The 8,901-nt window shown below is 28.0% G+C and overlaps 1 pseudogene across 1 annotated transcript; it reads left to right on the forward strand.

Moving 5' to 3' along the window:
* The first annotated feature begins 338 nt into the window (after positions 1-338).
* Positions 339-7,458, forward strand: LOC145266923 (octopamine receptor beta-2R pseudogene; annotated as a pseudogene). Its single transcript, XR_013864796.1, has one exon. The product of XR_013864796.1 is annotated as an octopamine receptor beta-2R pseudogene (transcript).
* Positions 7,459-8,901: the final 1,443 nt, after the last annotated feature.

Here is an 8,901-nt window from a genome sequence, read left to right on the forward strand (position 1 = left end):
ACATTACGCCTTACCCCTATTATATTTTTACGCAGTTTATGTCTTAATCGTTCAGGCCTTATTTTTCTATTTCACTTTCAAACCGACCTTCTATTTATATCTACTCTCATATCTCAATATTATTCCTTGTTTCCCCTTATTGAAATTGTCGTGTGTGAAAACACTACAGAGAAAATTCAAATCTATAGTTTCTTAATCGCAACCTAAATGTTAAGAACATCAATGTTGCCTATTTGAGTTGAATCAGAATAATTTCTAAGTAGTATATACTTATATATATATATATATATATATATATATATATATACTTACATATATATATATATTCTTGTTATACTGATATTCTGCTTATTCAATAAAATATATACAATTTAGTTAATTCATAAACTCGTTTTGTTTCTTTAAATTAAAAAATTCTTCCCTTAATTACGTATACTAGTTTCCCTCTTCCCTTTTTCTTTCAATATTTCCTTCCGTCTTTTATAACATAAACGTTTTAAAATTTTGTGTACGTCGTATTTCATTCTTGTAAATATATTCCATTGAAAAGAAAAACAAAAATAATAGCTTATTTTTGATTACCAATAATTTTCAGATATCATCGTTCATTCATTTATTTTTCTTATTTTATTATCTCCCTTTGCATGGTTTCATTTGTTTTTTTTATATAATATTAATGCAGTTTTATAACTCGTCCTTGAATCACACTTTCTATGAGTTTTCGTCTTTCAATTTTGTTTTCTGTAATTTTCTATAAATCTTTATATTGTTCACTCTTTCTCCTCCTTGTGACATAAAAATTAAATTAAAGTCGAAAGAAATAATGACGCTCTCAATATCACTTTAAGGCGATATCTTGAAAAGAAAATATAAATCCGCTGACAGATTCTCCACTTTTCATCCATTTGTATTTTTCTTTTCAAACAGAATTCTCATTCTTCTTTCTTATTGCATCAGCCTTTTCCTTCGGGCATTTATTTGTATCGCCATTTTAAGTGCATTGTCTAAGAAACACAAAAATATAATAAAAAGAGGTATATGTTATTCCTACATAAAGTGAAATATATTTAAAAAGAAATCGCGTTTTCTTTTCAAATTTGCTTGATTGATCAGCAAATCAAATCAGATAAAATACGATACCTTAAGGGCACATGGAAAGGGGAATAATCACAATCTTTTCTCTCACCTAAGGAATATTTTCAGAAATTGTTTTTTTCTGATTTGATAACATTCATCAAGAAGCTGTTTGAAAACAGTCGGGTTCTTTTAAACGAGAGAAAAAAGAACGCAGCCCTTTTAAAAAGAAAAGATAATATAAAATTCATAGCTATAATGTAAAGGAGGAATATTCAGAAAAAATTAAAATCAAAATAAACTTTGAAAAGGGCTCAGAAAATAGAAGCCATTTTATTTTAAAGATGAATCGAATCTAAATCGGTTTGAAGACGGACAGACAGAGTACACCATTCATATACAAGGTCGCGTATCTACGTAACGCACACATCCAATAAACCGAATAACAGACAAATTAAAAAAAACAAACATACATTCTGAAAATGACAACTAAATAAAATAAAATCTCGGTAACAGTTTGATTGCACGCATATAATTTCACAGATAAAATTGTAGCTTAATAGACTACAGGCCGTGTGACTGAACTATACGTAAAAAAGTCTATCATTCAGATGCTTAGCTGCGAACCAAAGTTACACACCTCTAGAACAAAAAACAAAAACAAAAAACAAACCTAAAACGCAAAATGCATTTAAAAATGATCAGCCATACTACAGAAAAACACGAGAACAATTAAATTTCAGATGCAAGTGACGGGGAGAAATCAGAGTGTGAAAAACTACCCGGTTTGTAACCTACATAAAAATAGACAGAGCCTATAATTAAAATAACAGGTCACGAATAAAACATGTATCTATAAGAATAACAATAATAGGGATAATTTTCAATTAAAATATAATTGAAAACGTCCGCCAAAATAATACGATAGACCGGCAATAATTTTAATTAAAATTTATCTCCAACAGAAAAATTGGAGACGTGAATCATCGCTGTTATCGTTGTGATAGCAGGTCGCCTTTCGACCTAAATCCTCTTGAAAACAAAGAAAATAATAAGCAAAAGTCAAAATACATTTCAAAGTGTCCACTAAATTATAATAAAAAGGCACAAAGACGGCCCCATTTTATAAATGTATGAATTTGACGTGTGCTCGACATGAAAATAGGCAGAATCGAGATGACCGATCGCGAATAAATATCCTATTGAAAAGAAAGTTCCAAAGAAAAAAATCCAAATAAATATATTTGAAAACGCTTTGCAAAATAATAAGATGACCCCGTGAAATTGTATATAAACCTTATTTGATACGATGAACGGCCGCGAATCATATTGTAATAGACGGTCGAGTAACTTATTAAATCTTCTAACAAACAATAAACTAGAAAAATCAAAAATCAAAATAGGCGTGGAAGTGCCCCCTAAATTATAATAATAATACAAAAAAAACAACAAAGAAAAAACAAAAAATGAATACACGCGTGACGGAAAAGTGAAATGTAAGAAAACAAGGCGTACAGAAAGACGAGATAGATTAATGCAATTAAAAAGAAGAAACAAAATGTCCCCCAAATGGAAGTAAGCTATTGAAGATATTAAGTCGAACGAATACATAAGCCCATATAAGAAAAACGTTCAAATTGCTATGTAAATAATATGAAAAAAAACTTTCAAATTGCTATATAAATAATATGAAAAACGTTCAAATTGCTATATAAATAATAAGAAAAAAATCAAATTGCTATATAAATAATAAGAAACACGTTCAAATTGTTATATAAATAAAAAAACGTTCAAATTGCTATATAAATAAAAGGAAACACTTTCAAATTGCTATATAAATAATATGAAAAACGTTCAAATTACTATATAAATAATAAGAAAAACTTTCAACTTTTTATATAAATAACAAAAAAAACGTTCAAATTACTATATAAATAATAAGAAAAACTTTCAAATTACTATATAAATAGCAAAAAAAACGTTCAAATTGCTATATAAATAAAAGGAAACACTTTACAAATTACTATATAAATAATAAGAAAAACGTTCAAATTGCTATATAAATAATAAGAAAAACGTTCAAATTACTATATAAATAATAAGAAAAACGTTCAAATTGCTATATAAATAATACGAAAAACGTTCAAATTACTATATAAATAATAAGAAAAACGTTCAAATTACTATATAAATAATAAGAAAAACGTTCAAATTGCTATATAAATAATAAGAAACACTTTCAAATTACATTATAAATAGCAAAAAAACGTTCAAATTGCTATATAAATAAAAGGAAACACTTTCAAATTGCTATATAAATAAAAGGAAACACTTTCAAATTGCTATATAAATAATAAGAAAAACTTTCAAATTACTATATAAATAATAAGAAAAACGTTCAAATTACTATATAAATAAAAAGAAAAACGTTAAAATTTCTATATAAATAATAAGAAAAACGTTCAAATTACTATATAAATAATAAGAAAAACGCACTCATCCGTTTTATACATTTAACGATATTGTTTTGTTTACTAACAGCAAGAATAAATATATAGAGGAAGTTATATAGGATTAATAATAAAGTTAAGGGAATACATATAACGAAAAATCAACATAGGGCTTATTCAATCATTTATAAAGTGCTATTTGATAATTTTTAACGGATATAACGAACGATAAGGAAACGTTGATATTTCTTTATTTATAAGGTACAAAGGGGAAATATATAATGAAAACGAAAGAATTGATGATACCTGAATATTATTTCTTTAGAAAATAGACAAAATATTATAAAATATAAAGAGAAGAGTGTTTTCGATTTTTGTTTTCAAAATATGAGAGGAGATAACGCAAAATAAAGAAGGGGATATTTGCAAATAAAGAAAAATCTAAAAATAAAAGGAGAAACAAAAAGAGTCGATATTTGATTGCTCCTTAAAGAACAAAAGGGGAAATATAACGAGGAAAGTGTGGGTGATATTATGTTATTTATAAATTAGAAGAAAGCATAACAAAAACTGAACAAAGGATGATGTTACGTTATTCATACGAAATATTAAAGAAGGGTATAATTCCGTGTATTATACATAAATAAGAGAAACATACCTAAAAACAAATCATAAATGACGGAATATAAATAAGGAGAAACTATCACGAAAACTAAAGAAAGGGTGATGTAACGTAATTTATATATAAGAAGGGAGAAATTACAACGAAAAATAAAGAAGGTTCGATATTCTGTTTATTATTCATAAATAAAAGAAATAATAAATGACGGAATATAAATAGCAACCTAGTGTGATATTCGGTTTCAAAAAATACAAAAAAAGAGAATATATGACGAAAAGCAAAGAAGGTGTTATTTGTTTATTTATATAAAATAATTTGAAAATATTACAAAACATAAAAAGAGAGTGATACTTGATTTCTTATAATGGACAAGCAAGAAAAATATAACACAAATATGATGCGAATGATATTTGATTATTTGTAAGGAAAATCATGAACTATTACGGAAAGTAATGGCGGCGGTTATTTCGGTTATTTATTAAAAAAAAACAACAGAATGTATAAAGAAGAAAAATCAGTGAATAATATTTAATTGTTTATAAATAATATATATATATATATATATATATATATATATATATACATACATAAAACAATTAGACGATTATATTCTATTATTTCTAAAGTAAAAATGAGAACATATAAAGAACAGCATAGAAAGAGATATCCAATCATTGTTGCATAAAATAAGAAAGTATAACGAAAAGCAAAGAGAGACGGATAGTAGATTATATTAAAAAAAAGATAGAAATTTTATCGAAAAAATATCAGTGTGGCATTTGATTATTGATGAAGGAAAAAAAACGAGAAAATATTTAAAAAATAGGGATTTATATGTTATTTTATCAAAAGCAGATAATATAAGGAAATACATAATATAAGAAAAATATGATATTACGTCGTTTATTTAAAATACACAACAAAACTAATAAAAAGAGGTGATATTGATTAAATTATAAAGGAGAAAATATCAGGAAAGGAAAGGAAAGCTGATATTCTTTTATATATATATATATATATATATATATATATATATATATATATAATAATATATAAAATAAACTAAAGCGAGAGTGATAGTCACTTATTCATATCGATAACAAAAATATAAGATGACGCAATTAGCGAGTGATAAAATTAAATAACATAGGCATTATGACAAAAACTAAGAAGATGATATTGATTATTTAAAAATAGAATTAAAAAAAGATAAGGAAAAGGGAAAAACTGATATCGGTTTATTTATAAGCATTCGATTATGTACAAAAAAAGAAAAGTATACAAAAAACAGAAAGGTGAAATTCGATGCAGAAAATAAAATAAAGTAAGAGTGTAATTTTATTTTTACTCATATATGAATGAAAAGGAATTGATCACATAAGGCATGCCACTATCATATATGAAAATATTGCAAAAAAAAAACGAACACTAAACCGGATCAGAATTCTACAAAAAGCACGTTTTGTATTAACATGTTTAAATAATTCATTTACTGGAAATATTTCAAAGTTCCATCACTAAAAAACTTTATACAATTCATATGCTCTTCTTTTCGCCGACTTATCACTTTTTTTTCGAAATTTATCAAACACTGTGGCAATATTCACTGAAGCATAAATGAAATATTACACAAAGAATAAAAAATAATCGTGAATTGTGTTTGGCCAGCATTGTTGTGATTTTATTTTTTGTCTAAATGGCGAACTTGTTATTATTTTATAAATATTCCTCATAAGACATTATTTCATGTGAAAATAACACCCTCCGAGAAGAAAATACTTTCAAAGCAGCAGCCATATTTTATGTATATATGTCACAAGTTTAAATTTAATTAAGAAAATCGTTAAATTGATTTAAAAAAATTAAATAATTTGTTTTAATAATGTAAACACATCGTTTGGAATTGGAGAGATACAATCCATTAAAAATAAAAGTAAAAGGCTCAAATCATAATGCGGACAAAGAAAATACCTCGAAACGTATTCCTATACTTGGAAGCAGACGATACACCATCATCCACTTGTCAGTGACTCATTGAAATTTATTTTAAAAAAATATTAAATGAATAGTAAAATTGTTTTAAAAAATTCAAGCATTTTCTAAAAATATTATTAAAAATAATCGTTTGAAATCTGAAGCATAACATTTATAAAAGGAGAGAAATATATAGAAAATAATCATAGGGCGAACAAAAAAAATAGTTCGAAAATGTATCCACACGCGTCAAATCTGACGATAAGTCATCGTCCATTGGTCAACGACTCCACTGAACTCTCGCTATCGCTTCAAATCGCATTTGGTATCACATATGGAATTATTGCTTTAATTACACTTGTCGGAAATCTGCTTGTTTTGGTCGCTGTGCTCCGCTTCGAAAGACTTAAAATACCCACAAACTACTTTGTCTGCAGTCTTGCTTTCGCTGACGTTACAGTCGCCATTTTAGTTTTGCCATTGTCTCTCATCTACGATCTCACCGGCGGTGAATGGTGGTTCGGTTGGGTGTTTTGCTACTTCTGGCGTTCTTGTGACGTAATGTGCTGCACAGCATCCATTCTACACCTCTGCTGCATCTCACTGGACCGTTACTGGGCCATCACTAAACCGTTTATTTATTCAATGAAGATGTCTAACGCGCGTGTCGCTTGTATGATTATAAGTGTCTGGTTCTGTAGTGTCCTCATATCGTTCGTTCCCATCTACCTCGGATGGTTCACCGACGATCCCTCGACCCTCTATACGGACACAGGAAAGTGTGATCTGACTGTTAACAAAATTTACGCTGTTTTATCTGCAATGACATCCTTCTATATACCTTTTGTTGTGATGGTGTTCGCCTACGCGGCCATATTGCGAATCGCCAACATCCAAGCCAGTGCCATTAAAAAAAGTATCCCGCGCCACAGTTGCGCTGTGACTGGACGACAAGAGAAACTAGAGCACTCAGCTAACGACCGAAAGGCTCTGCGGACACTAGGAATTATAATGGGTGTATTTATCGTCTCCTGGCTTCCTTTCTTCTTGATGTACATGATTCTACCCTTTTGTGAACACTGCCAAATCTCCCCGATGGTGATGTCAATTATTACATGGCTGGGATATGGGAATAGCTGTATGAACCCTGTGATATACGCCTTTATGAACAAAGACTTCCGGTGGGCGTTTAAGAAACTGCTGACGTGTTCGTTATAAAAAATTTGAATGCGAAAGAAAGAACATTCTTCAAAGTATAGATGACAACGATGATAACAAAATAATTGAATGTATTAAAATGATAAAATGATAATTAAAAAATGTGAAAAGCCTTACAAATTGTATTTTGAAATTAATATAACGAAGTGCATATATATATATATATATATATATATATATATATATATATGTGTGTGTGTGTAGTAGAGATTAAGAAGGCTATCACAATGCGAGGAATGAATTATAGCCGGTGTTAGTGAAAGGAGACGGGAACAAGTGGCGATTTACAAATCAATAAGTACATACATTTATGTCTATATATACATATATTTATTCAGTTGTTTTAAATACAAACGTCTTACTGTTATGTCTGCGACAATATCCATAATAATTTCGGACAAAAAATCCCCTTTTCAAATGGTGGACAAGGCATATCGATTAATAGCATGCCAGATGATGGAGCGGAAATTGTTCTCGTCTCCTTTCACCAACACCAACTATAATTCATTCCTCGCATTGTGATAGCCTTCTTAATCTCTATCACATACCTATCCCACACAATGCTTCAAGCAAACTACATATCAATTCTCTCTCCCTCTCTCTCTCTATATATATATATGTATATATATGTACATATATATATATATATATATCAGCGGAAATATACTTTAATTCCTTATAATATACACCGATCCTTATTTCAGAAGCTCCATGTATTTACAGAGCAATATAATGAATGAATGAAAAACGTCTATAGTCCAAAGTTCATGGTGTTGACCATCTTACAATTTATTACTTTAATTCAGCAAACATTTAAAATGCTTTCGTACCACAAAATCAATCACTTATTAATTATATGGATTAGTGAATCGATTTTGCCTTATGTGATCAGACAAAATTGCAGCAATCACTCCATCAAAAGAAAATAATAATTTCTAAATTCAAAATGGTGTAATGTAAACGTATTATAAGGTATCTCCATATTCTCGTATAATTTTCCAATTTTAATGACAAACCGCACTTTAGTTCCTTTTGATGGATTGAATGTTGCTATTTCTACTGATCATCTAAGGGAAACATAGCTCCACTAATTGAAATAATAATAAAGTGATTGAGTTTGTGCTACGAAACAGATAGTGTAAAGAATTGTAAATGTCAACTTAATTACTGAAATAAAGTGTAAGATGGTTAACACCATGGAATTTGGACTATAAAGTTGTGTTATTCATAAACTATATATATAAATGTACATATATATATACATATATATAATATATATATATAATATATATATATATATATATATATATATATATATATATATATATATTTAAAAGAGTGTAGCCATCAACTCGGCGGAACTACACAATCATCACTTTAAATATATATATATATATATATATATATATATATATATATATACATGCATACATATATATATATATCATGGGAAATTTAAGAAGATTGAATTATTCTGTTGTAAATCGAGGTTTTACAAAATATAAAAGATCAACGTGTGGGTTGGAGAGTAAGGATATAAAGAAAGATCTAACAAGATACACA

Source organism: Euprymna scolopes, chromosome 42, assembly GCF_053919585.1.
Source record: "Euprymna scolopes isolate OS-2025 chromosome 42, ASM5391958v1, whole genome shotgun sequence".
NCBI classification, from domain to species: Eukaryota; Metazoa; Mollusca; class Cephalopoda; order Sepiida; family Sepiolidae; genus Euprymna; species Euprymna scolopes.